The sequence below is a fragment of the Lissotriton helveticus genome, chromosome 1_1 (assembly GCF_964261635.1).
Source record: "Lissotriton helveticus chromosome 1_1, aLisHel1.1, whole genome shotgun sequence".
NCBI lineage: Eukaryota > Metazoa > Chordata > Amphibia > Caudata > Salamandridae > Lissotriton > Lissotriton helveticus.
The window spans coordinates 55,753,649-55,780,931 of NC_136057.1; the positions used below are offsets into that span (position 1 = coordinate 55,753,649).

General features: G+C 46.8%; 1 long non-coding RNA gene and 1 pseudogene across 1 annotated transcript; one reads left to right on the top strand and one right to left on the bottom strand.

Moving 5' to 3' along the window:
- The first annotated feature begins 1,536 nt into the window (after window positions 1-1,536).
- LOC144767443 (uncharacterized) lies at window positions 1,537-27,254 on the top strand. Its single transcript, XR_013598209.1, has 4 exons — window positions 1,537-1,614; window positions 13,785-13,903; window positions 26,561-26,722; window positions 26,872-27,254. It is a non-coding gene; the product is annotated as an uncharacterized LOC144767443 (long non-coding RNA).
- LOC144762178 (homeobox protein Hox-B1-like) lies at window positions 4,994-5,683 on the bottom strand (annotated as a pseudogene).
- Window positions 27,255-27,283: the final 29 nt, after the last annotated feature.

A 27,283-nucleotide genomic window follows, 5' to 3' on the forward strand; every position in this document is an offset into this window, starting at 1 on the left:
TAAGTTTCTCTTAATTTCCAACAGGAAGAGGACTTTTCTGCAGATGCGCCACAGAAAAATCTGTTAACGTTATTTATTGCATAGGTGGTGGACATGGTGGTGGTGGATGCGGTGGTGGCAGACATGGGGGTGGTGGTGGATGTGTTGGTGGACATAGTGGTGGTGGTAGACTTGGTGGTGGTGGACATGGTGGTGGTGGATATGCTGGTGGTGGGGGTGGTGGACATTGTGGTGGACATTGTGGTGGACATGGTGGTGGTAGACGTGGTGGTGGTGATTGACGAGGTGGTGATGGACGCGGTGGTGTTGGACACAGTGGTGGTGGACGCGGTGGTGGACGTGGTGGTGGTGGCATGGTGGTGGTGGATGTGGGGGTGGATGTGGCGGTGGACGTGGTGGTGGACATGGTGGACGTGGATGTGGTGTTGATGGACGTGGTGGACGTGGTGGTGGCAAAGCCAATAGTCCTGGCTTGTAGTAGATGTAATGTTACTTGTTATATATGGATGGAATGGCGAAGCAGCAAAATACCAGTGGGGCGACACACTATGCCGAGCATGTATTTTCTGTTTGGGTTTTTAAGCCACGCCCTTCATTACATCGACCATGTCCCCCTGGGAGCCATCACAAGGTTTTTCATTCCACTTAAAGCCCTTCCTCCGGTATAGTGACTTCCTGCTGAACAGGGAGAACAAGTTCACTCAGACTTGGCAGTCCGCTCCAGAGAGACTAATCCATGCCTGGGCCCCTCATCCATTGGCACCTTGTGATCCTTAAAGCGTTACAGTTCATATCTCATTCCCCTTATTGGATTTTGTAATTTTAATGTCATTTTATTCAATACATTTTACTTTTTTTTTCTATTTTGGTTTGGGTTTTTTATTGTTTTGCATTTTGACTTTTACTTTTTTGGTTTCTGCATAAATATTTGACATATTACCTTAAGTTAAACCTGCCTGTTCCATGCTTAGGTACCAGGGGGTTGATCCTAGGTTAATTGAATGGATTTGAAAGTTCATTCTGACAACGGTTGTGATTGTTCCTCATCTACCGTAAATAATAATTCAGTTTCTTACAGAAACTATCTGAAATTATCTGCAAAACAGGCAGGTGATAACCTACCAGGCTTGAAGCACCCTGTGGACAAACTGGAATATGGGAATAGTATTGTGTGGCAATAGAACCTTTAAAAAAATTCAGCTTGGAGATGAACCAAGAATCACGCTTGAATCTCACAACTTTTTAAAACAAGGTAGTCAGGAAAGTGTGGCGAATATATTGCAGCTCTTTGCATTTTGGCAGCCCCAAGCAAATTTGAGAACATAGTGGATGTATGTAGCAGAGGCGAGTCTGTTCACCCAATGTGAGTGGTGAGATCCGCTTTGCTGGTCTGCCTGAAGTTATGATGCTGCTGACAGTGGCCTGTCTGCTAAGAGCGATGGTGTGACTGGTGGATCTATGAAGCCAAATAAGAGAAAGTTATCTTCCGACACCACAGTCTTCGTGACTGAGACCAGTAATACTGAAGACTCTGAGACTCACAGCAGTAATTTCTCCTTTCAGAGCGTTATTGCTGCAGATGGAGTGAAGCCCAGAAGTGAGCACATTACTAAGGTACCAACAAAGTTTAATATTGTTCATTTGTATTAACAGTTTCTCTTTTGCAGCTTTTGGAAATGCATTTTCTAGTTTTGTTGCTTTTTGGTTAGTTTTTTATTGTAGGCTGTTATCTTCGGTTTAAAGGGAAAGATGTTGTAGTGTGTGACTGTGGCGTGTGATCAAGAAGAGACCTAAGACCAGTTCGGGGTAGGTAAGGTTTTATTTTGGAAAACGTCTTTTTATGTCAGGTTGTCAAGGTGTCTCTCTGAAAAGCTCTGGGGTCCGTGATGGCGTCTGGTTATGGTCTTGTTTCCAGATGGTTAAGAAGCAGACTTCAGGGGATTTTCCGTGCTTCCTAACTCCTCGTTGGACTCCGCCAGGGAAAAGAAAAAGGTACAGATCGTCAGGATATGTACTCCATCTGGACTGTCCCACAGGGAACCGGGCAAGTGCAGGGGACACCCGTGCTAAGGTGCTAAACACTTTATTAAACGTGCGAGGGTGCAGAGGCGTGATTACTGGTGAGAAGGGGTATATTTACACGGTGAGGACAAAGAAAGGTTGGGCATATATTGTGGCACACACGCGGCTACGGTTTACAAGAACCTCGTCTTCCTACCCAGTCCGCCAAACGCTGCCGTACCTGTTGTAGCCACACTCTTCCCTTGGGAGTGTGGCACGGCGATTCACGGATCCGGTGGCCTCCTGGCTTACTCCTGTCGTCCTCGGGTTCGCCTCCAAAAGCTCCGCTCTCTGCTCCTCCGGGCCGCTCTCCCACTCTCGATCCTCGGTCGGTGATGTCACACGCCAGGACATCTTCTTCCGCGTTTTTACCCACTAGGAATCCCGCTTCGTCATCAGGGGCCGGAGCTGCATACTCGTGTGTCTTCCAGTTAAAGGGGCCGTCATCCAATTCGTCGGCTAGTTCCCAGGAACAGGCTTCTCCCCTGTTCCAGTCATGCTGATAATGAGGCAGAGAGGGGGAGGACGTCAGTTCACTACGCCACCACTCAACATTATCCGGTTCTTTTCCTCCCGTCCCCTGCCCAGTGTTACATTCCTCCCCCCCTGGTTTCTGCTGATTGGGAAGAATGAATTGTCTGGATAGGAAATCAGTGTTTCCATTCTCAGTGCCCTTTCGATGTTGTATTGAAAAAGAAAAAGGTTGTAGAAAAAGGAATCACCTGAGTACTCTAGGGTTATGGGCTTTGGTCCTATTCATCCATTGTAGCGGGGCGTGATCTGTATAAAGTACAAAAGGCTTGCCTTCTAGGTAGTACTTTAATTTCTCCACCGCCCACCTTATCACCAGGCATTCTCTTTCGATCGTGGGATATTTGCACTCCCTAGGATGTAGTTTCCGGCTAATGTAGAGGATCGGATGTTCTAATCCGTCCTCTCCTATTTGGGACAATACAGCTCCTAAGCCCATGTCCGAAGCATCCGTGGCTAAAGAGAAAGGTTTACTGAAGTTGGGAGGTATCAAAATTGGGCTTGTAGTGATGGCCACTGTAAGGGTCTTAAAGGCTTGTTTAGCCTCCTCCAAAGTATTTAGATTGGAGGAGGGTTTAATATCCTTTCTTAAAAGGTCTGTGAGCGGAGCTGCTGTCACCGCAAAGTTGTCTATAAATCTCCTGTAATAGCCTATAAGGCCTAGAAAGGCTTGTATCTCTCTCTTTGTTTTGGGGAAGGGAGTATTCATGATGGATTTTACTTTTTCCTCTTGAGGGGCTATAACACCTTCCCACAACATATACCCCAGGTATTTAACCTTGGAGTATGCCGCTCTAGATTTTTTTGAGTTAATATGTAACCCTGCCTTGTGTAGGGCTTCCAGAATAGCTGTTAAGTGTGTTAAGTGGTCTGACCAGGTATTGCTGAAAATTACAATGTCGTCAAGATAGACGTAACAGAAGGAGGAAAAGGGGTGTAGGATGGTATTCATTAACCTCTGGAAGGTCGCAGGCGCCCCATGCAGCCCAAAGGGCAAGACGTTGAACTCATATAGGCCCTCCTCTGTTGCAAAGGCAGTCTTTCGTTTATTTTCTTCCCTAAGGGGTACCTGCCAGTACCCCTTAGTGAAGTCTAGCATGGTAATAAACTTGGCTTCGCCTATCCTTTCTATTAAATCATCCACCCGGGGAATGGGATAGGCATCAAAGGAGGAGATGTTATTTAAAGCTCTAATGTCCATACAGAACCGGGTCGTCCCGTCCGGTTTAGGAATCATTACAATAGGGGACGACCAGTTACTTCTAGATGGACGGATAACCCCCAACTTGAGCATGTCCTGTACTTCCCTTTTTAAGTCTCGCTCGAGACCTGTAGCTACTAAGAGGCCTGTCAAGGGAGACAGACCGGTGCACGAGCTGCTCAGGGTCTGTGGATGCGCTTACGCAGGCCGGCCGTAGGCACGCGCACACGTGTATACACACAGACAGGCGCACACATGCACGCGCGCACACACACACACACAGACAGGCACACACATGCCGCCGCCCCCCCTCCTTACCCGCCGCCGCCGCTGCATGGAATGACCCACATCTTCGTCTCCTGCCTCGATCTTTGTTGTTTCTCCTGTTACTGCTTCCTCCTCTATATCTTGCTCTACCTTCTTTGCCGGCGGCAGTCCCAGGGCCGGTCCTAGGCATGGTCTGTGTGGGCAGCTGCCCAGGGGGCCCTGCAGACTAGACCGCAGATCAGTGGGCCCGGCCCGACATGAAATGCGGAAAGTGCACTCTTGCAGGCAGGAAGTGGAACTAGTGCACGTCACAGTGCGCGCGCGCACCCCTAATGGTGGTGGTGCGGTGCGTATGATGTGGATCCCAGGGCCGTCAATTTGGTAGCGCTACCAATGACGGCCCTGGACATCATTTTGGCCAGCCCCCACTCAGCAGTGACACAGCACGCCCGCCGCACGCGCTCCCTGGCCTACAGTCTCTACTCTCTTCAGCCAGGAGCAGGGTGGAGTCGGGAGTCGGTTTGGGCCGCGTTGGCATAACGTCTTAGATGAAGGTAAGATCACAGTCAGTTTACTATCTGGTTGTCACACAGGTATCACTGACTCTTGAACATGAGATATGTGTGAGTCCATTGCACATATCACACAGGCCTCTCCAGCCCCCGAACATGAGATCTTTGTAAATACACCTTACATATCACGCAGACACCAACAACCCCTGAACAAGAGATCTGTGAGACTACACAGATCACACAGGCCTCTCGAGCCCCTGAACATGAAAACTGTGTGAGTCCACTGCACGGATCACACAGGCCTCTCCGATGTGAGATCTGTGGGACTGCACTGGGCAGATCGTGAGATCACTGTGAGTGCACTGTATAGATGACAGCTCTTCTGGTTGAAGCATTGCTGCTCACTAAAGAACTCTATAAACTATAGTGAACAAAGCCACTTACTGGTTTTGGGGGAATTTCTCTTCACTTTCATCCAGTCGAAGGTGTGCGTGGTGGAGGCCTGTTCGGGGTCTCCGAGAGGCAAGGTGGGCATGTGAGTGTAGATGCCCTGCAGGAAGCCCTGCTGCTCCTGTAGAAAGGGGTGCTGCTGCTGGTAGAGGCCAGGCCCGGGGGAGGGGCATTAGGTGTCCGTCAGGCCGCCGAGGCTGGATCCTGTGTTGGCGGGGTATACAGAGGGCTTAAAGTACATCCCCTCGCCCTCCTGGCTGAGGTAAAACTGGTGCCTGTAACCCGTGCCGCAGCTTTGAGAAGGGTACACGGGCGCCTGGCCAGGGTATGCCAGGCCAGCCCCCGATGGGTAGGCTGAGCCCTGTTGATGGAGCTGGCTGGACACAGCTGCGCTGCCCCCCACCATGAAGCGCCCATCTCCATTGTAAGTGTGTGCACCTGAGCAGGCCGGGAAGGCTGGGGCACCCTGGTCCAGGGGGTGGTGGGAGCCCTTGGGCGAGTAGGCGCTCGTCCCGCGGCTACAAATTGCATACTCTAAAAAGGAGTTCAGCCTGGGATTGTCCATCTGCCATTGCCAGCGGAGTGACAACCTGTGTGAGAAGACTCCTCCTGCCCCGAGACCTTTGGATAGACTGTCAGAGCTGTAAACATTCCCTTTCATGGACGGCGAGCCTTCAATACTCGTACCCTGCACCCAGGACATGTGTCTCTGGCGAGGAGCCAATGGCAGAGGACCTCCTGAAGCCTGTCACATATCTGAGCCCATCCATCACCCCTCTGACATTTGCATGACAAAGAAACTTCAATCAAACCCGGCCCATCAATCTGATAACAACACACTCTTTGCTGACGCTCACATTGAATAACAGAGGAAGCCGTGATTCAAATCCGCTTTCTATTAATACTGGTTTCAGTTCACACCCAGGCTTTTCTTGTTATCACCGAGAAGCTTCAACACACCGAATACCTTTAACAATAGGATACTAGTGAGAAATCTCAGCGGGGTGCACACTCCACGAAGAAATCTGTGCGAATCTGCAAGTTACAGTTCTGCATACTACCTGAGCGGACTCAACCTTTCATTATTCGGAGGTTCACACAATGAAGTTGGCAAATAAGGGCGTTGTTGTCTTGTTACAACTGTGATTACTGATGTTGTTAACTTGGCAAGAACAATTTTCGATTCTAACTTTTGAAATACCAGCCCCTTTCACCCTCTCAGATATTGTGTGTGTCTGTCTGTGTGTCTCTCTCTCTCTCCTGACGGGCATTCAGACTCCGAGTGTTTTGTCTTGAAAGCGTTTAAACATTGCAAATACTCCACCTTAGTGTTTTGGTTTAACTAGATAACAGTACAATAAAAGCCAAAATAATTTGATAATGGTGCATTTCTTAAACATTTGAAAAACACTATGCATTCTGTCAAAATAAAACTCGTAAGTCAGAGAGACTCAGTGCCCTGTTGATGTATCATGTTAATTGGTCCTTTGTGCCTTTTGTTATTCATGATTCGCCTTTTGCACCTCTGCGTCTAGCACTCTTGTTACCTTTCTTCTATTCGCTGGGAAAAGACACAGTGCACAGAGCAACAATCCGTTGGATTACTCGTAAAAGGACGTTTTCTTCCTACTTGCTTTTGTACTTGGTGTGCTTTTTATAAACATGGATAATTCAAAATCCCTTTGGAAGAAAATAGGTTGAGGCTTTAAGTAGTACTGCGCTATACCAACAGATGAGAAACAATTTGTGTCGGGCAAATAAAATAACAGAATCTCCTGCTGGTTCGGATCTTTTAATCTACCAAGGTCCGCACAATTAACCCCTGTTCCAAAACTACTAGCAGACAAATATGCTCATGGCAGAGCAGCTAGCGGTAAAGGCAAAGTGTGAATAGAATAACTCCGCATTGTTGCTACATTATACATACGACATCTGAGTTGAGTTATAACTTTTGATAACCTTGTTACTGTTGGTTATTTTGTTAATCTTATTTCAATAACTCAAGGCTGCTACATACACCGCGAATATTACTGAAACTTGGTTATTTTCACACAAATGTCCACCCTCCCTCCATGTTGCCTGTCCATGTTGCCTCCCGCCCGCACACCCTCCCTCTGTGTTGCCTCCTGCCTAAACCGTGTTGCCTGCCACCCACCCTCCCTCCGTGTTGCCTCCTGACCACCCTCCCTCCGTGTTGCCTCCCGCCTAAATAGTGTTGCCTCACACCCGCCTCGAAACCCACCCACCCTCCGTGCTGCCTCTCGCCCACCCGCCCTCCGTGCTGCCGCTCGCCCACCCATCCACCCTCTGTGCTGCCTCTCACCCAGCCACCCTCCGTGTTGCCTCTTGCCCAATGTGTTGCCTCTCGCTCAATGTGTTGCCTATTGCCCACCCACCCAGTTTTGCCTACCACCCACCCACCCTCTGTGTTACCTACCACCCACCCTCCGTGTTGCCTAGCGAACCCCCAACCATCGTCAGTGTTGCCTGCCACCCGCCCACCCATTCCCCGTGTTACCTCCCACCCTTAGTGTAGCTGATCGCCCACCCACCCTCCGTGGGGCTCACCGCTGGCCCACCCATCCTACATGTTTCCTAACCCTCCGTATTGCCTTACCCCCCGTGTTGCCTAACCCCCGTGTTGCCTACCTCGGACTCAAACAACTGGTCAACACCCCCACCCACTACGCCGGCCACACGCTTGATCCCGTCTTCTCTTCCAGCAAGCACATCACCTTCAGCCACGCCACCGGAATCCACTGGACCGACCACAGCTGCGTCCACTTCAGCTTCAAAAGATCCACGACCCACCACCACCCGCAACAGGTACCTCACAGGAATTGGAGCAAGATCACCGCAGACCAGCTAACCACCTCCCTCAGCCAGAGCCCACCCGCCAACACAACGGACCCCAACGAAGCAGCCCGCAACTTCACACAGTGGCTGACCGCCTGCGCCGACGACCTCGCGCCACTAAAGAACCCTCCCAGCAGACCCAGAAGCAAGAAGGCATCCTGGTTCACCGACGACCTCAAGGACTCCAAGAAGACCTGCCGCACCCTCGAGAAAGCCTGGCTCCTCGACCGGACCACCGACAACATGACCGCCCTCAAACACGCTACCCGCAAGCACCACCAGCTCATCCGCACCACCTAGAAGAAATCCCTGAAGGAACGACTGGACAACAGCGCCCACGACAGCAAAGAGCTCTTCACTATCGTCAAGGAGTTCTCCAACCCCAGCACCGGCACCAACGACATCACTCCGTCACAAGACCATCTCGCCTTCAGGAAACAACTCAAGACCTGGCTGTTCGAGCAGTAGCATACCCCTCCCCCCAAGCGCCTTGAGACCCTCCCGGGTGAGTAGCGCGCTATACAAATGGCATGATTGATTGATTGATTGCCTAACCCCCGTGTTGCCTAACCCCCACGTTGCCTAACCCCCTGTGTTGTCTAACCCTCCGTGTTGCCATACCTACCATCTGTGTAGCATTACACCCACCCACCCTCTGTGTTGCAGCCCACCCTCCATGTTGGCATCCCGGCCACCCACCCTCTGTGTTGCATCCCACTCACTCACCCACTGTGTTGCAATCCGTGTTGCAACCCGCCAACTATCCTTCTGTGTTGCCTCCCTGTTGTCTAGCCACCCACCCTCCATCACTGATGCCTATCTGTCACTGTTGGCTCCAACCCACCATCCCTCCCAGTTGCCTCTCATCCACCCTTGCTCCTTCCCTGTTGCCGAAACGTGTTTCGTTCCAAACGCCCTTCCTACATCTGTGTTGCCGTCGACTGCCCTCCCTCTGTATTGCATCCTGTTTACCCTCCCTCTGTGCTGCCTCTACCCTCCTTCTGAGTTGCCTACTGACCGCCCTCCCTCACTCTGTGTTGCCTACCATCCACCCTCTGTGTTGCCTCCCACATGCCCTCCCTCCTTCTGTGTTGCATCATGATCTATCGCCCTCACTATATCGCCCTCACTCTATCGCCCTATCGCCCTCACTCTATCTATCGCCTTCACTCGATCTATCTATCGCCTTCACTCGGTCTATCTATCACCTTCCCTCTATATATCTATCGCATCACCACAGCATCAATCTGTGCAACCTTTCAACAACAACTGGTTCAAATATGTTCTCTCAATGTTTCAAGCTTTATTACAAATGAAACAAAAAGATGTTAATATTTCACTTCTGTTCTTTGATTTTCGTCACAATAATATACAATGAACATAATCTGCACAAAAGTTATTTACAAAAGTTTGAGCTATTGCCATTATAAATTACAATAACTTTTATTTAAGTATTAATTATTAAAGCCATTGTTATTTGTAATATCAATACATCTAAGTCACGTAAATACAACACATATTGCATTACAAATGGTATAGGTGTCACATTTGCGAAAGTTAAAACTATTGGCATTGTAAATGACAAAGCCATTAATTTGGCTATTTTCAAAACCAACACATAAATAAAATATATGTGTCATTTACAATACCAATAGGTCAAACTTTCCTAATGCGAGACCTATTGCATTGCAAATGCTTGTTATATCCTGTCGTCATGCTGCCGGCACCCGGTAGGGTTTTTGTTTAACACATTACCCTGGTTTTGTTTCTATTTTGTGCTCTATCAAATGTGTTCATCCTGGCAGGTCCGAAAACATTGGAGAGAAGGGATGTAAGGTGTTTTGGAGCTCAGTTTTCTGGGCGTATGTAAGTTCTTCATTAACAGGCAGTTGTTCTAAGGTGCACTGCTCTGACCCAGTAGGGATTCCGAATTGAGCTACCTTGGGTATCGGACCTATCTATTTTTTTAATAGATTGATGTGAAAGGTCTGGCTCATCGAAGGGGAGATCTAGACCCTGTAAGTGGTTCTCCCTATGGTGTCTACTATGGGATAGGGACCCAGCCATTCACTCCTGAATTTATTAGTGGAGGAGGGTAACAACACTAAAACCCAGTCTCCCTTTTCTAGGGTTCTCCATTTCTTGCCTTTTTAATAATATTTATTTTGCCTCTTCTGGCTATTTTCTAAGGAAGAGTATGCCAAATCTCTCAGTTTGCTGAGCTAGGACTACAGCTGTTGAGTATACTCTAGTAGGGTTTTCTGTTCATCGTGTTTCTCTTGTTCCCAAGTGTCCTTTGTTATTTCCAAGACTGTCTGCATCCTGAATCCAACAGCGCCCTTATTTGTCGTTGATTGACTGTTACCCTTACATAGATGGTCCCATCTCAGCGGTGTACATCACGGCCTTAGGTATGTACCCCACCTCCATTGGTTCTTCAGGGGGCCTTTCTTCTGGGACACAGTCTAGCGATATGGCCCCATTTGCCGCACTCGAAGCACCGGGGGCCTTTGAAAACTGGTTCCTTTCTTATGGGTTTCACTTTTGGCTGCTCTGGGCCGACTTTGAACTTCCTCTCGGGTTTTGGTACTGCGGACATCTTTGTAGTTTTTTCTTGGTCCCAAGGGATAGACCTAGGCTGCGCTCGGGAACAATTGGTGGCCATCTCTACGGCTTGTTGGGCAGTAAGGCCAGAATGTTGCTTAAGCCAACGTTGGCTTCTGTATGGTAACGCTTCCAGAAACTGTTCCAAGTATATACTAGTCATTATCTCTTCTTTGGACCTGCTCTCGGATTTCAGCCACTTATCGGCTGCCATTTTTAACCGGAGATATAGAGTCTTGGGGTTTTCACCAGGAATTCCTTTTTCTTTCCTGAACCGTACACGATAGGCCTCTGAATCTAATCCTAAGTGGTCCAGGATTATTTCAGTGATCTCTTGATATGGCGTATTCCCTGTGGCATTGGCCACCTGGTATGCAGCCTGAGCTTCCCCGGTTAACAATGGGGCCAGAAAGAGGGGCCATTTTTCTTCTGTCCAACCACAGGCCCAGGCTGCTCATTCAAAGTTAGTCAGAAAGGCATCTGGATCCTCCCCTGCGTTGTATTTTTTTAATGATACTCCCGAGGGATGCGTCAGGGTGGCTCTTCGTTCCCCACCGGGTAAAGCACTGGGTTGTTGGACCGCCTTATTTAAGCCTTCGATTTGGGCCGAAAAGGTGTTCTTGAAAACTTCCCTGTCTGCTTGAGCCGACGTCATTTGTCTTTCTACCGCCCATTTGACCTTTTCGTGTCCCTTTATAAGGTGTTGTATGATTTGGTCCATCTTCTGTTGCGGGATGGAAGGGGGATATCCCACTTCTGACACCAGTTGTGGCGTGGGATCAAGAAGAGACGTAAGACCAGTTCGGGGTAGGCAAGGTTTTATTTTGGAAAACGTCTTTTTATGTCGGGTTGTCAAGGTGTCTCTCTGAAAAGCTCTGGGGTCCGTGATGGCGTCTGGTTATGGTCTTGTTTCCAGATGGTTAAGAAGCAGATTTCAGGGGATTTTCCGTTCTTCCTAACTCCTAGTTGGACTCCGCCAGGGAAAAGAAACAGGTACAGATCGTCAAGATATGTACTCTATCTGGACTCTCCCACAGGGAACCGGGCAAGTGCAGGGGACACCCGTGCTCAGGTGCTAAACACTTTATTAAACGTGCGAGGGTGCAGAGGCGTGATTACTGGTGAGGAGGGGTGTATTTACACGGTGAGGACAAAGAAAGGTTGGGCAGATATTCTGGCACACACACGGCTACGGTTTAGAAGAACCCCGTCTTCCTACCCAGCCCGCCAAACGCTGCCGTACCTGTTGTAGCCACACTCCTCCCTCGGGAGTGTGGCACGGCGATTCACTGATCCAGTGGCCTCCTGGCTTACTCCTGTCGTCCTCGGGTCCGCCTCCAAAAGCTCCGTTCCTCGGTCGGTGACGTCACACGTCAGGACATTTTCTTCCGCGTTTTTACCCACTAGGAATCCCGCGCCGTCATTAGGGGCGGATCTGCGTACTCGTGTGTCTTCCAGTTAAAGGGCTGTCATCCAATTCGTCGGCTAGTTCCCAGGAACAGGCTTCTCCCCTGTTCCAGTCATGCTGATAATGAGGCAGAGAGGGGGAGGACTTCAGTTCACTACGCCACCACTCAACATTATCCGGTTCTTTTCATCCCGTCCCCTGCCCAGTGTTACAGTGACCTTAATGCTGCAATTTGCATTTCATTACCATCATTTGCTTACTCTGGAGAATCTCCGGGGTGTCGGAGGTTTGCTGTTCCAGAGTTCTTTCTTCAGCTTCTGGGCAGTCATCACTCTGTGGTGATCTGTGGTCCCGTTTCTCTGCTCTTCTTGTAGTAGCTCTTATCAGAGCTTCATCCATCCGCCAACGATAATAAGATGCCAGGCATCACCCAGCACACTACACAGACTATGTTGGGCTACGTCGGCGCAGTTAGAGCGAGGATAAAGTTCTCCGGATCCATCAGGCTGTGAATGTAACCTAAGGGCTTAAGATGAAATGAAGAGCTTACCTCCTTCCTGAGTGGCTCCAGACTGCTGTGTGCAGACCCGATAGCTGGCAGCACCCTGGAGTATGTGTATAAATCAGATTATGTTGGAAGTAACCTGCAATATAGTGGCAGGCAGCACCCTGCCATGGAGCAGGTTTCTCATAGTGTTTTAATTACTGACACATTAATGGAGATTGTCTTTTAACAGGCAGAAGAACAACACTGACCGTACATTTTTCTGGGTTTGTCTTTAAAATGACGTACACATTAGGAATGGCATTTCGTTCTGCTGGAATAATAACACAAGTTATCTTGCACTCTATGTTGTTGCATGAATTGTAGGCTGCAATAAATTCCATGTTTCATTCAAACGTGCTTTCTACAGGGCACATACATGATTTGCTGCTGTAGAGAAATAATGTTCCTGTGTACTGTGGCAGACTCAGAAATATTGAAAAACTTCATGATTTCTCTTTCAGTACTTCCTAGTAAAATCTTCCACTTTTTGACTCCTACATTTAGCAGAAACATAACTTAGTACCATTAAAATAGTTGTGATGGGGAACAATCATGTGGGGTTAGGACTGGCTCGACCAGAGAGCATGCTGACTTGGAGGAGTATGGAGTTGACCACATTGCCTGGTCCGGTGTGTAATCAAGCCAGCGATGCTTTGCTGCAGGCTCATTTGCCCTGATAGCTGGTCAACAGTTTGAGGAGGAGGAGGTGAAGAGCTGGCTAAGTGTGCCCTGAGGCTGGCATTTCAGTACATCCCTAAGAAGTGAGCTTTGAGTCATGTAATGTTCCTCTTATACCACGTGGAATTCACCCTCTCCAAAGCCTCAAGAATTCCTGGGTGTGAAGGGCGGCTGATTCTGATTGGGTGCTTGATAGTTTTCCAGAAACTCATGTTCTTGATTGTTCATGTTTGTCAGTAGTTAATGAAACACGCCCAGGCGTTTTATCTCTTCAGTTGACACAAGCTGCAATAAAAGTTTCTTTCTCGTTTCAAGAAAATATATGAACGGCTGACGAGCCTCTGTCTGTCAAAGAATGGAAGGGCTGGGGAACTGTCAGTCATTTCACTGCTAAGCAGAGCAGTGTCATGCTTCACCCTCACTCAGGCCTCTGATTGTAACTAACATCGCTTAGAACACTGGGACTTTAGAGCCCATCCTTTTAATGAGAAAAACAAAACTACAAGTCCCATAAGCAATAGTGGTGGAAGGTGTCACGCATGACCTGGGGCAACATCGATTCAGCACATCCAGTTCCATTTTTTAAGTATTTGACATAATATTGAATTTATAACCTTTGTTTTTATGGTCATGAGTCACCAGAATACTAAAAACTTCTTTTATTTTCAGGGTCGATTAAGTAATGGTCGCCAGCTCGGAAGCTCTGTTAATTCTTCAGTATTTGTCATTGATCTCCACATGTGGCTGGTTTGGGTCTGCCCCTGCATCATTCCCGATAACTCGCACAGGTAAGGAGCTTGTAGCAGCAACATGATAACCCCATACTCGTCTGTAAAAAGTGCGCTCCGAGGCAGGTATCCGATCATTTTTGTGAAACAAGCAAGCGCCAATATCTGCTATGTACATTTGTACAGAGGTTCAGTCCCAGAGTCATTATCTGTAACTGAATGCAGACACCCTAGGAAGCAGGTGCTTTTAAGACAAGTTGCGTTCACTCACCTGATGGTGACATGCTTCATTATTGGGCTATACTCCTCACCAGGCCGGCGCTACAATGCCTGGCGGGCACCACCAGAGGGCACTTTGTCGGAGATCTTTTATTAAGTATGCCGGATGAGCATAGTAGGACAGAGGATGTTGTGTCATAAGATGTGAGATTGGTGAAAGTGTGAATATAAGATCAACTATCGACCAGTTGCCGCAATATAGTTAATGTGATCATCCTGGTCCATGTTGAGATTAAAAACAGTGACAGAGAAATTGAGTAACTAATGGCCCCTATCACTCTGTGAAAGTGTCGATCACCTATGGACCTGCTGGTAAGCTGGGGTCTATACTTCAGGTCAACTTTTTTCATGCTTTGTGTAGTCATGGAGCAATCTGTTGGCATTTCACCAGGACCAAATATGGGAAAACGGGTAAATGTGACTTAATCTTCTCCACAGCGTGAGGAGCTCTGTAACTCAAAGCCCTGCACCGTGCATAGGTGATAAGGTGCCTATTAACATCTTACTGCCACAGGTGAGCGCAGTCTAACAGGGTGCACTAGATACGGTAACCCTCCTAAAATTCAGGACATACTGACTTATCCAATAACGAGGACGGACTCCGCATCAGAGGGCAACTGGTTTGAAAAGCACATGCTTCCTAGGGTTCCTGCGTTCAGTTAGAGATAATGTCTGTAGGGCTGAACCTCCATAACAGTAATACTGTGAGTTGATTGATATGAAGAATGTGTATACTGGACTTTCATTTTCCTCAACATCTCTTGTGCTATGTAAAATAAAACACAACACACCGGGATGCCAACAAATCTATCATTCATTTAATGCAAAAATAGCAAAAGGCCAAGCAAACTAACAAGTGACAATTGTCTTTGCAATGGACGAGAGCATCCACCCTAAAGCAAGTTGGAGTATATAATGCTAATGCTACAACAATGTATTTTTTACACTTTTCTCCTAATACAAGTCAATGAAACATGAACACGTGATAGAAACAGTTACTGAAACAACACTAATGAGTAGGGGGCAGGATCTTCTCTCAAGAGGATTGTGAGGAGTCCGTGAGGTGCAGATAAAAGATACACAGACAAGCTGCAGAATTCACTGTTTCTGGAAATAACACTTCTGTTTGTCAATATTCAATTTACTACAAGATGCAGGAAAGTGTGCAGATGGACATCACTAAATAAAAGGGTTCTGGGCCCTAATAGAATCATGTAACTTTGCCGATATATTAAGGCGAACAGTCACATCAAATTAATATAAGAATATTGTAATTTGGTAATGTAATACATCAATGCATGTTGTGACAGTGATATGTATGATGTGTAAACCATTATCTGTATTACAGAAACCAGTATATCCAGTTATGCTTTCTCAATTCCTTCTTCCTAGAGGCCACCACTGCTGCTATCCAGCTGTATTCAGCAGTGCCTCCTGTGACCTGGAATCCTGCATTTAATCAATACCAAAGGTTGTCAATGCTTCTAGCCAACTCTGGTCACTGGTGCCACTCGCACCCCCACCACCCTTGGGCCTGTTATTCTTTTAGCTAGCTCCAGTCAGTAGTGGCCCCTTGGACCTGTATGTAAGCCTACTAGCCTGCTCCTGCTAGTACTGGCCCCTGGGACCTGTTATCATTCTAGCCAACTTGAGTCATTAGTAGCACCTTGGTACTAGTGATCATACTAACCAGCTTCAATAAGTATTGGCCCCCCTGAGACCTATTATCCTGCTAAGTAACTCCAGTCAGTAGTTACCACTGTACCTTAATTCCTGCTAATATTCAAAACCAGAGGTCAAGTTCCAGTCAATATTGACATGTATGGGGGGCGTGGCCAAGCAACATGGCCATCAGGACGTAGTCTCCCGCAGCTCCCGGCCAGCCTGACCTACAAATCCTGATTTAGACCAGATCCTGGTGCCTACGGACAACTATAATTGTGGATTTAGTGAATACCTGAGACACTCAGACAAGCTGGATGTGGAAGGACTGGGAAATGTCTTGGAAAACTCGATGTACCAGCTCCCGCTGGATGTGGATGAGGCCACGACCATTTATAATAATTGGCTATTGGATGCCTGTGATCAGCTTGTTTCTCACAAAAAGTGGACTCCCAAATGGGCCTCTCCTGCAGAGGTGAATTGGCGAAAATTTTATGACAAAGCAGAGGAGAATTAAAACACTTGTATTTCCAGTTACAAGCAAGCTCTTTTGGAAGCTAAAAAAGAGTACTTCTCGTTACAAAATACCATGGCCGAATCCAATTCCAAAGAATTGTTTAGAACTATTTTTAATGTTTTAAGTTTTATAAAGCGCATAGCTTCCCCAGTGACGGGGCGTTCCAGCGCTAACTAAGCCATGGCTCAAACACTTCAAAGGTAAAAGAAGAGCCTAAGCTGGAAAGAGCCAGGTCTTTAACGCCTTACAAAAGGCCAGATGGTTCTGGAGTCCTCTGATAGATGTAGGAAGAGAGTTTCAGAGGCGTGCCGACTGAACTTTAAATGATCGACCGCCCGCTCTAGCTCTGAGAAAAGGGGAAGTGCAAGCCAAGCCCGCATTAGCCGAACACAAAAGGCGGTTCGGTACATAATGGGCCAGCAGATCCGCCAAAATCTGCGGTCCTTGGTAGGTCAATATTTTATAAGCCACACACAAAGACTTAAACTGGATTCTTTTCGCTATCGGTAGCCAGTGCAATTTAGGCAGAAGGTGCGAGACTGAGCAAGATCTGGGCAAAGCTAGCAGGGCGCAAGCTGCTGGGTTCTGGATTCTCTGCAGGCGGACAATACAGGACTTGTTGACGCCTAAATATTAGGCGTTCCCATAGTCCAGCCTTGAAAAAATTGTAGCCTGAAGGATGATTTGGCGAACTTTTGGTGCAAAATAGCCAAGTAGGAGACCAAAGCAGGATCCGGCCAGGGCCTTGGATTGCACACCAAATGAAAGTTCGCTATCGATCCAAAAGCCCATATATTTTACAGCCTTCTTTGGCTGGGGTGCAGGTTTAAGTTTGACAGGCCACCACTGTTCTGACCAGAGGGAGCTGTCTCTCCCTAGCACTAGAATTTCTGACTTGGCAGCATTCAGCTGTAAACAATTAGCTGCCATCCAGTCAGAGATAACTACCAAGTCCTCTTTCAATGTGATGAGATTGTCTTGGCAGTTCCTCGAAAAAGTGATGACTAGCTGGGTGTCATCGGCGTATGAAACCAATGACAACGCTCTGCTTTTTGCCAGCAGGGCTAGGGGCTGTACAAAGATGTTAAAAAGTGCAGGGCTCAATATAGAGCCCTGAGGAACCCCGTGTTTAATAGCATGTGTGTGAGAATGAAACGGTGGTGCCACCACTTGAAATGCTCGACAGATTCTGCCAGGACTGAGTTCACATATGCCTCAGTAACCTTAGCCAGAAAATGAAGCTGGGAAATTGGACGAAAGTTACTCGGGTCCGATGACTCCAAGGAAGGCTTTTTTAAAAGTGGAATGATTTTTCTAAACTAGCTAACCCTGACACTCCAAAGAAACAGGGGGATGCAGAATTTTGTAATTAAATAGCTAGCTTTTTTAAAACTAAAGTAGAAACAATTTTTACCTCACTCGATGGTCTAATCAATGATACTCAGACTGATTTCAATCTAACAGAATCATGAAGCTTAGGTGCCCCGGCAGAACTACTGGAGCATTTCACCCCGATTGAGAAAGCAGATTTGGTCAAATTGTTGTCTATGCTAAAATCGGGTGCCCCTAGTAATCCGTGTCCTGCTGGAATTGCTAAGCAAATTCCGTAAACTTTTGGAACGGCTCTCACACCCCTGTTTAATGCAGTTTTACAGTCTGGAATTTTTCCCAAAAATTGGAAAAAGGCTCTGTGCTTCCTCTTCTAAAGAAGTAATCTCTTGGCCCTAAGGACCCGAATAATTATCGTCCTATCTCTAGGCTACTACTACCTGCCAAATTACTGGAAAAAGAAATAAATAGCCAAATCAGCAACTTTATCTCTGCCAATAACTCCTTGGACCCATCGCAATATGGGTTTAGAGCTTTTCACAGTACGGAACTGGCTTTAATAAAATCAACCGAGGAAATCAGAGAAGCCGTGGATAGGGAAGGTAATGCCATCTTAATCCTCCTGGACCTATCCGCGGCCTTTGATGCGGTCCACCGTAAGGTCCTGCTGAACAGGCTCTCTGATCTTGGTGTGAAGGGCTCAGCATGGAAACTGCTACATTCCTTCCTGTCTGACAGAGCTCAGACGGTGGATTTAGATGGCAACACTTCGGAACCCTTCTCACTTCCCTGCGGGGTGCCACAGGGCTCGGCGTTGAGCCCTATGCTTTTTAACATCTAAGTGGTACCCCTGGCCAGTGTCATCCAGTTGTTTGGTTTCCAGCTCACCTCCTATGCTGATGACACACAAATTGTGCTATCACTGACGGAGGGAGCAGAAAGGGAGGCGGGGGAGATGTTTTATAATTGCATGAGCTCTATTTCCACCTGGATGTCGTCCAACTGTTTAAAACTCAACTCAGCGAAAATTGAGGTGTTAAAATTTGGCAATAATCCCTGGGTCTGGACCCCGGATTGGTGGCCGGAGGATCGTGCCCTACACTCACTAGGAAAGCTAAGAATTTGGGAGTCATGGTGGATAACAAACTCACCATGGGAGACCAAGTGAATCAGGTAACTTCAGCAAAAAAATCAAGTTCTTCCTATCGGCAGACAACCTAAGAACGGTTGTCACTGCACTCATTATGTCCCGTCTGGACTATTGCAACAGCTTCTATCTTAATGTTCAGAAACAACATATGAACAAGTTGCAACTGGTCCAGAACGCGGCAGCGAGAATGCTGACGGGAACACGTAGGTTCGCTTCGATCAAAGGAGAACTTAAGAAACTGCATTTACTCCCAGTTCCACTTAGATCACGCTTCAAGGCACTTTGTGTCGTCTTTAAGGCGGTTAATAGGATTGGTCCTCAATTTCTTAAACCCAGACTTACATGGTATGTTCCTATGTTCCTCCGGATCCAAATTAGTCCAAACCTCCAACTTTAGGAAAACTAATTGGGGAGGCAGAAGTTTTCTCCCCTGTGCCTCCAAAGCATGGAATGAACTTCCGTTCCATCTCAGAAATGTGCTAAACCTTTTTTCTTTTCGCAAAGGGTTTGAAAACATGAATCTTCTCCCACTAAACAGCTGAGCCGGGCTCTGTGGTATTAGTATGTGGGTTGGTATTTGTAAGGTGAGAGAGTTCAGGGGTGAAGGGTGTGGATGAAGTAGGGTGGACGTTGGTGGTATGAGTGAGGGCGTCGGTGGGTGGCGGCGTAGGCGAGTTGGGGGATGAGTGCAGGCTAGTGATGGCGGGGGTGCAGGTAAGGTAGTGGGGACTGAGAATGGGGGGAGATGGAATGGGGGAGGGTCCTGTGAGAGGAGGAGGACTTAAGGTAAGGGGGGTGGTGGGTTCTGAGAGACTAGTTGGGAGAGTGGGGTAGTGGGGACTGAGAGTGGGGGGGGGGAGATAGAGTGGAAGATGGACCTGTTGCGGGGAGGGGGAGTTAAGTTAGGGGAGGTGGGGAGTTCTGATGGACTAGTAGGAATTGTGAAGGAAGTGTTAAGGTGGGGGTAGGGAGGGTGGGGGTGTGGAGAATGTATGAAGGGGAGTAATCAACGCCTGTGAATGAGGGGTGTGAAGTAGCTACAGCGGGAGGGTGCGTGACTATCGTGCTGGGGGGAGGGGAGAGGTGCGTGACGTTCTGATGCTGAGCTAGGTTAGAATGGTTGAGTGTGGGGGCAGACAGGCGATTAGGGGTAGCGGGTGATGTGTAGTCAGAGGTGATAGGATTGGAGGTCCGACGGTCGGAGATATGTTCTTTGAATGTGGGGAACAAGTTGTCTGTGGATTGTAATAAAATGCTTTAGGAGGCTAAGCATTCTTAAATTAAGGAATGAATGAAAGATAAGCCAGGAATAGAGAGAAACAGAAAAAGAAATAAGAAAGAGGACAAAAAAAGTAAAATCTATCTATATAAATAAAAATGTAAATGTTCGTTGTTCAAAATCTCAAATCTCCGAAAGTACTCCACCGATTGCTTTGAAATTTTGACACAACGTTGGATTCGAAAACAGGCGTGTTTTTATATACACAACGTTGGATTCAAATACATTTGTGTTGAATACATGCGTGTTTTTAATCTAAAGCCCGAAAGAACCCTATCGATTTGGTTGATGCGCAACAACTACAAGGGACGCATAGAGACAATAGTCTACATATATTAGGATGGACAGTTGGTGTCAGGATGGCAGACCGTGAAGTGGGTGGAGGAAGGGGGGAGGAGTTGGTTCAGTTTAAAAGAACACGATGCAACCGCGACCTGCGGTTCTGTTACATGTTATATATTAAGGATGCGTCCAAAAGCTACCATCTGTACTGATGGTTTCTGTTATACTAACTGATGTGATGTGATTTAAACATGTATCAAATTGATATCGGTAAAAACTGGATAACAAGCAGCAAAAACAAAAAAAACATGAGTACTTGCTATGATACATGTACTACAAACTGTGATTTTCGATACAGTTTGTTTAAAAACATTTTTAAAAAAAGCTCAGGGCAAAATCTTTAGAATTGTGCGGTTTAGATCTAGACACGGATTGCTTCTCACAGGGACAATTATATGTTGCGTGTTCTAGAGTCGGCAAACCAGACAATCTCTACATCTGCACAGACAATGGAACAACAAAAAATATTGTATACCCACAAGCATTGTGAAATAAACATATTAGTAACGTGTGCTTACTCTTTTCTTTCTTTTCCATTTAACCAGACTGAGCCACAGCAACGCGTGGCCGGGTACAGCTAGTAAAGATAATAAAGATAATAAAAACAAGGGAAATAGAAAGTAGGAAAGAAAGAAATGAGGCTCTCATATATTATATTCAGTGGTGCTTGTAATACGGCGGCCAGGATATCCGTCACGTTTGTGTCTAACTAACCCTGACAGCGAACTCTAAATCAGGCTCTTGACACTTTGCAATGTTGCTGCTGTTAACTGTGCACCATTACTTCCGCAGAAGTCACAGGCAAGAGACACCTGGCCGCCTGTAACATACTTTCTATAATTACAAGGGTGTGATAACACCGCATAAACAACAAGTGCAGATTAAACCGCAGGGTTTAAATAAACCCACACACACCGTAAGATTACGCTGTACTAAACACACAAGCCTCAATAACAGGTAACTAATACAAAGACTGATGGACATAATGAAGCAGACCTAGAGATACATGCATAGCACAGACAAGATAAAGGTCTTGATTTAGAGTTTGGTGAGCAGGGTACTCCTTCACAAGCGTGGTGGAGTATCCTGTCCAACAAACGGATGGTCTGCCTGACCTAATGCAAGTCAGCTGGTTTGTCATGTGTCCAGCCTTACTTGAGTGGCATTGATGTAAATACATTGGACGGCCCTTCCTCTCTAGATCAGGCTGTCTGATGTATTTTTCTCTTATTCAGGACCACCAGGGAATACCTGGCAGTCGTGATGAGAATTTGTTTTTAAATGAATCCCACTTCCTGGGAGAAAATTAATCAGGGAGAAAGTTCCAAGAGTGTGAGGGTGATTAGTTATTGGTTTTTAAAAATCAACTCCAGATTTGGAACAAAAGTTGGTGAATGGCCGCCTGGAAACATCCCCAAGGGATCCAGAGAATTGTAGATCAACTTCCTATAGATGGTCGAGATTGCTTTTTCGGTTGGGGATTAGTTAGCAGCTGGTACTCCAGTGGGAATGCATCAGGCAACTTCCCCCCTTCCCATATGTGACCTTGCAGAGCGTGACCCACCTGCAAATGTCAGAACCGTCTTTAGTCACCTAATATACCTTTGTTGTAGGATTGTGAAGGACACAAGTGCCTGTCTCCTCCACACATCGCCCGGCTGTTCTAAGCGAATCAATCCCCATTTTGTAAAGCCCTGCAATCCTCCCACTACACTTAAGAGATCACCATCATACAGTGGAGTAATTTCAGTCAGCTTACCTTCTTAGCCTAAACACTTGGTAGCCTCTCTTCACATCCTTACCACTGTTTGGGTATGAGTAGGTAGGGTGCACTCATACTTTCTTCGATATAGCACCGGGGTGGGGTAACCTCTCTTGCCCATGGCCAATCTATCTACCCGGTAAGCAGGATCCTCACGGTCCGCAAAACCCCAGTTGTTGACTGCCACCTGCTGCGTGGCCCAGTAATACTTGAGAATGCTCCGGACCGCCAGTCCACCTTAATTAATTCCCCTCTGCAACTTACTCAGCACGAAGTGCCACCATCCCACAACAGGAGACAAAGTTCTCAGTATACCTTTTAAAAGAAAATGTCTGGTGGGATCTTAAAGGACGTTTTTTGCACGATGTACAGGAAACCCTGGAGGGTCATCACTTTAAATAGGGCCACCCGGCCCAGTAAGGAGAGCGGGAGTGCCCACAAGTGTGGGACATTCCAGCGAAGCCGGTCTAATTTCGGGAGTATGTTCCTGCCTGTGGCTCTCTTGTAATGAACACGCCCAAATATTTAAAGCCATGTAGTGCCACCCGAACTGTGCACCTAGAGTGCAGACGCAGGGTCCCTGCCACCAGCAGGAATATTAAGGACGTCTTCCAATTGATCTTATATCCTTAATAATCTCCAAATATGTGAAAGATTTGTAGGATTTGTTCACTCGAGAAGGCTGATTACGTATCCTACACCAAAACATCAGTGTAGAGGGAGATTCTCTTATCCCACTCTTGATCAACTGGAATACCCCATATGAGAGGTCCTGGCGAACCCACGCATGTGTGAAGAGCATAGGAGACAAGAAACATCCCTGTCGGACGGCAAAGACTCGGGAGACTATGTTATTGACGTGCATGTACTCTAGAGGGGCCACATTCAAGAGCTTGACAGCAGTGCCACTGGTTCAGCAAAGGAATCCCCTGTTGCGTGTGGTACTCCATTAAGGTGTCAGAGATTTAAGCGCGTTCCCTGGTGTGGCATAAAGGTACTGACCGCAGGCAGATCGCCGGGGCCTATTCAAGGACCTTAGTCTCAAAATTAAGCAGGGAGATATGTCGATAAGACCCACACTCAGTTGCTGGTTCATCCTTTTTGGGATGACCGCCACCTCAGATGTTATTTGGTTCTCCGGGAGGCACCTTTATTTTCAGGCAGTCTGAAACATACTCTGGAGGTACTCCCTGATTTTATCCATCATGCTTTTATATAATTCTAACGGGAGCTCATCAGGTCCCGTCGCTTGCCCTGTTTGCAAGGTTCCTATTGTCTAATTTATTTAGTCTACTGTCAGGTCTTGGTCTAGTGCGTCTAGGTCCTTATTTGTTAGCATTGGCAGGGTCAGGTCTTTCAGGAAGTCTCTCCCAGTATTTCCGTCCCCTTGTTGTCTGTGTCCTCAAGTATCCAGTTCCGTCCTTTGTCTTGTCTCTCTAACCATGTAAGCAACTCATTGGCTTTATCACCGACATCATAGAGACAATGCTGGGTAGCCAGCGCATGAGTGCCCGCTATTTTCCATTAGTGCTCTTAATGTGTGTTGCTTCAGTTGATGGTGTAATGGGAGAGAAACTGATTCCCCACTTGCCAAGCGTGCCTCCAGGAAAGCACATTCCTTGTCCTGAGCCTCGCACTTCAATTTACGTTCCTTCGACATTCTCCCAATCAAGGCTTGTGTCTGGCCTCGAATCACTGCCTTGAATTCACCCTACAGCACTCAAGCTGATTCAACAGGCTGCCCATTCTCCTTAAAATAGAATTCTGCTCTATCTCTCATACGAGCTTTGAACGTCTTGTCTTTTAAATATCACGGATCAACCCCTGGGGGTAGGATGAAGTCCACAACCGGACCATCGAGTTGCACCTCCACCAGCGAATGGTCTCAGATTTCCCCTGCTATGTGCATAGCAGCTCTAAAATCAACTTTATGGACAGTCTGCGTGAAAGGATGGTGCAGGCATGTCAGACTACCATGTGCTGCAGACAGGTGCGTCCGGTTCTGATACCCTCTTCCCCTCTAGGGGCATTTAGGAGTATCATGAATATAGTATAGGTGCAGTTCTGTCACTCCAGTCACCCCAATGCGTATATGCTCTGTCGTAAGCATCTTATCCTTCCACAGGATGAGTCAGTCTTGTCTGGGTCTCTTTCCTGTTTCCCGGCACTTGAATGGCACGCCATAACACTCGAGAGAGCAGTGACCCACCAGCAGGCTTTTGTGGAGCGCTTTTGTCCTGGATATAGTGCTGCATACAGTAGGGCACCCACTCTGTCTTTTCTTTGCCTTTGCCTGAAGATCAGCAGTCCCAAGGTAGCAGTCACACCTGGCCTGTCGGTAAGTGCAGCCCCACTGGAGGCCCGACCGTCAGCAATTGAGCCCACACTGTGGCCGGCTGGACCACAGGCGTAAGCTCAGACAGGGTGTTTGACACTGGAGTAGTTGTAGTCCCTCATGGGCCTCTGACACAGAGTAGTCAGAAATTCAGCAGCTAAAAGCCCAACACATGCTCTCCAGGAAGTCAGTAGATTCAGACCCTGTTGTGTTAGGAATTTGGCAAATGCAACCTTGAACGGGCTGTTGGCAGCACACAATCATCCAACTGGGCCTCAACAATCTCGTTGTCGTAGAGTTTTATTTTCTGCCTTGAACTGTTGGGAGAGTTTTGGCTGGGGAGGAGGGGGCCACTCAGACTAGCTGGTCCTGCTGGATGGCTTTCCGGTCCGCCCTACAGATAACGAGGATGTGTCGGACCTTGCTGCTTCCAGGACAGCCTTGTCCTCCTGCTGGATAGTCAAACTCCCTTCCCTTTCTTACCAGACAGGCAGGCTTCTAGGCAGACGTCTAGGCTCTTCAGGACAGGTACACAGCTTCTCCATTAAGTAATTCAGCCTGCAGGTGATGTCCCTTCAGCTTAGATAGACTGTCAGGCTGACACCATCCTTGGTGGCACAGCAGGCACCTAAGTACTTTGTAGAGCACTTTATTCCTTGGTAACAGAGGACTTTGAACTAGGGTATAAAAAAGGGATAGATGGTCCCACTTGTATACAAAACTGGCAGGCAGGAGATGCAGTTGCACTCTCACATTGCTTTTATGCTATGCACACCAACACCCTAAACACGCACTTGATGTTAGTGCAAAGTCTGTGCACAGGCATAGAAATGGAGCATTACATAGGTGTGTCAGCAGGACGCCACTTCACTGACCATGATGCAAAGATCACATCAGGCTATTGATCCTTATAACAGGGTGCATTGCCACCACCGCTCTAGCTGTTAAACCCATGACAGTCCTCTGCCTTAAATAAGGGCACACTTGGTGTGACCCTCCAGGTCACAGGACCGGTCCAAGACCTCTCATAGTCCCTTGTTAGAAGTTGCATAGTACTGGGGTGGCAGAAAAATCTCATGTAATTGTTTTTTTTTAACTTTGTGGTATATTTACCCCAGTAACATGCAGTCACAAGTTTGACGCCATGGACAGGGGAGTTGCCACAAGGAACAGATTCTTCTGCTTGCTTGTCAATCCACCTGCCATTCACTATTTCATAGTGTTTTTCTGCTTTTATTTACCACTAGTTTTAAGCAGGTGGTAGATAAATGCATGTGGTTGGTTGGGGGGCGATGGGTGAAGCAGGGGAGGGAAGGGTAAAGAAATGTCTGACAAAGGGAAGAATTGTGTGTTTGCCACAGTTTGTAAAAAAACAGCATAAATCTTGGCTGCTTCTGCTGCACCCAGAGTCTTGTGCATCTTTTCAGTCTAATTTTCCTGTCTGGAAAAAAATGGTGTCCTGTTTTTCTGCACCCGGTACATCCAGGTGCAGAAAAACCTAACAACTGATAATCAGGTGAAATAAAATGAGCACATGAAAGTACTCCTTAACTTAATTGCCCTTGATTCATAGTCTGGACCATAGTTGAGGGATTGGTCTAGGCATAGTCCTCGCAGCACACAATAGATTTGCTTGAGGCAGAGGCCAAAACTCAAAAGTCAGGATACCAGATACAAGTAGGTGGTAACTCAGGGCAGGGGAAACGCCTGCTGTCCATGGAGGGGAAATTCCCGTCCCAGAAATCTACATTAAAAATTAATTAATAGTATCCTTTTTTAAATATCTGTTTGGTGCCAGTGAATATGACTTTAATTTCTGCATTTGGGATTCTATGTTAAAACTCCATAGGGTGCATGTATCCATTGTGAGCTTAATGAAATGTCGAAAATTCTATAAATCCTCACTCCTACATCCAAGTACTCTCAGGGTACAATTCTACACTCTGCTCTGTCTGAAAAACAGCTCAACATTTTCAAAATTCTGCAACTCTGCATTGATTTGGCTTGTAAATTATATTTTTGGAAATTTTCATTTATTAACTATTTATTTTTAATACTATAGGTGATTGAAATTACTGACGAAGAAAGCAAGATTTAGCACCAGAAGTCAGTGCCATAAGAAGGATTATTTTGAAAAACTGAAGGACATCCAGCATTCTACGTTTAAACAATTTCCAAAATCTAGGTGTAGCGAGGAAGTGGGAGCTGAGGAAAGTACTATACTGTAAGTGAAGTCTCTAATTTAGTATTTCATTAACCCAGAGCAAAGCCATATCTGTGCACAGAATAACGTTCATCTAAAACATCATGTAATTCCAGAGAGGAAGCACACACTGCATAAAAGAAAGTTATAACAAAATGTTTCTTCTGCAGACCATAAAAGAAAAGACGCTGAGAGAAGACTCCGAAGCTGACACGTTAACAACCGAAAGATTGGAAAGTCACCTTTGTTCAACAACCGTTTTTAACCAGTTACACAAGTTTGAGACTATCTGCCTCAGGGTAGAAAACCACGACCCACTCTGCTTACTCTTGCGAAAACCTTAAAAATTCACCACTTTATTGTGTTCATAACCATCTCAGATTGTTTCCTTTTTATTGTGTACTGTTCTGTAATTCTATGTAAATCGCCTCAATATTATCTGCTGTGCGTGAGTGATATGTAAAACTGTTAAAGGTAAAAATTGATTAAATGAGCGCAGTTGCGCTATAGGTAATGTAAATACATCCTCGTCTTCAGAACTATAAATCTTAACCTTACACCAAACAAAGAAAGGGTAAAAGG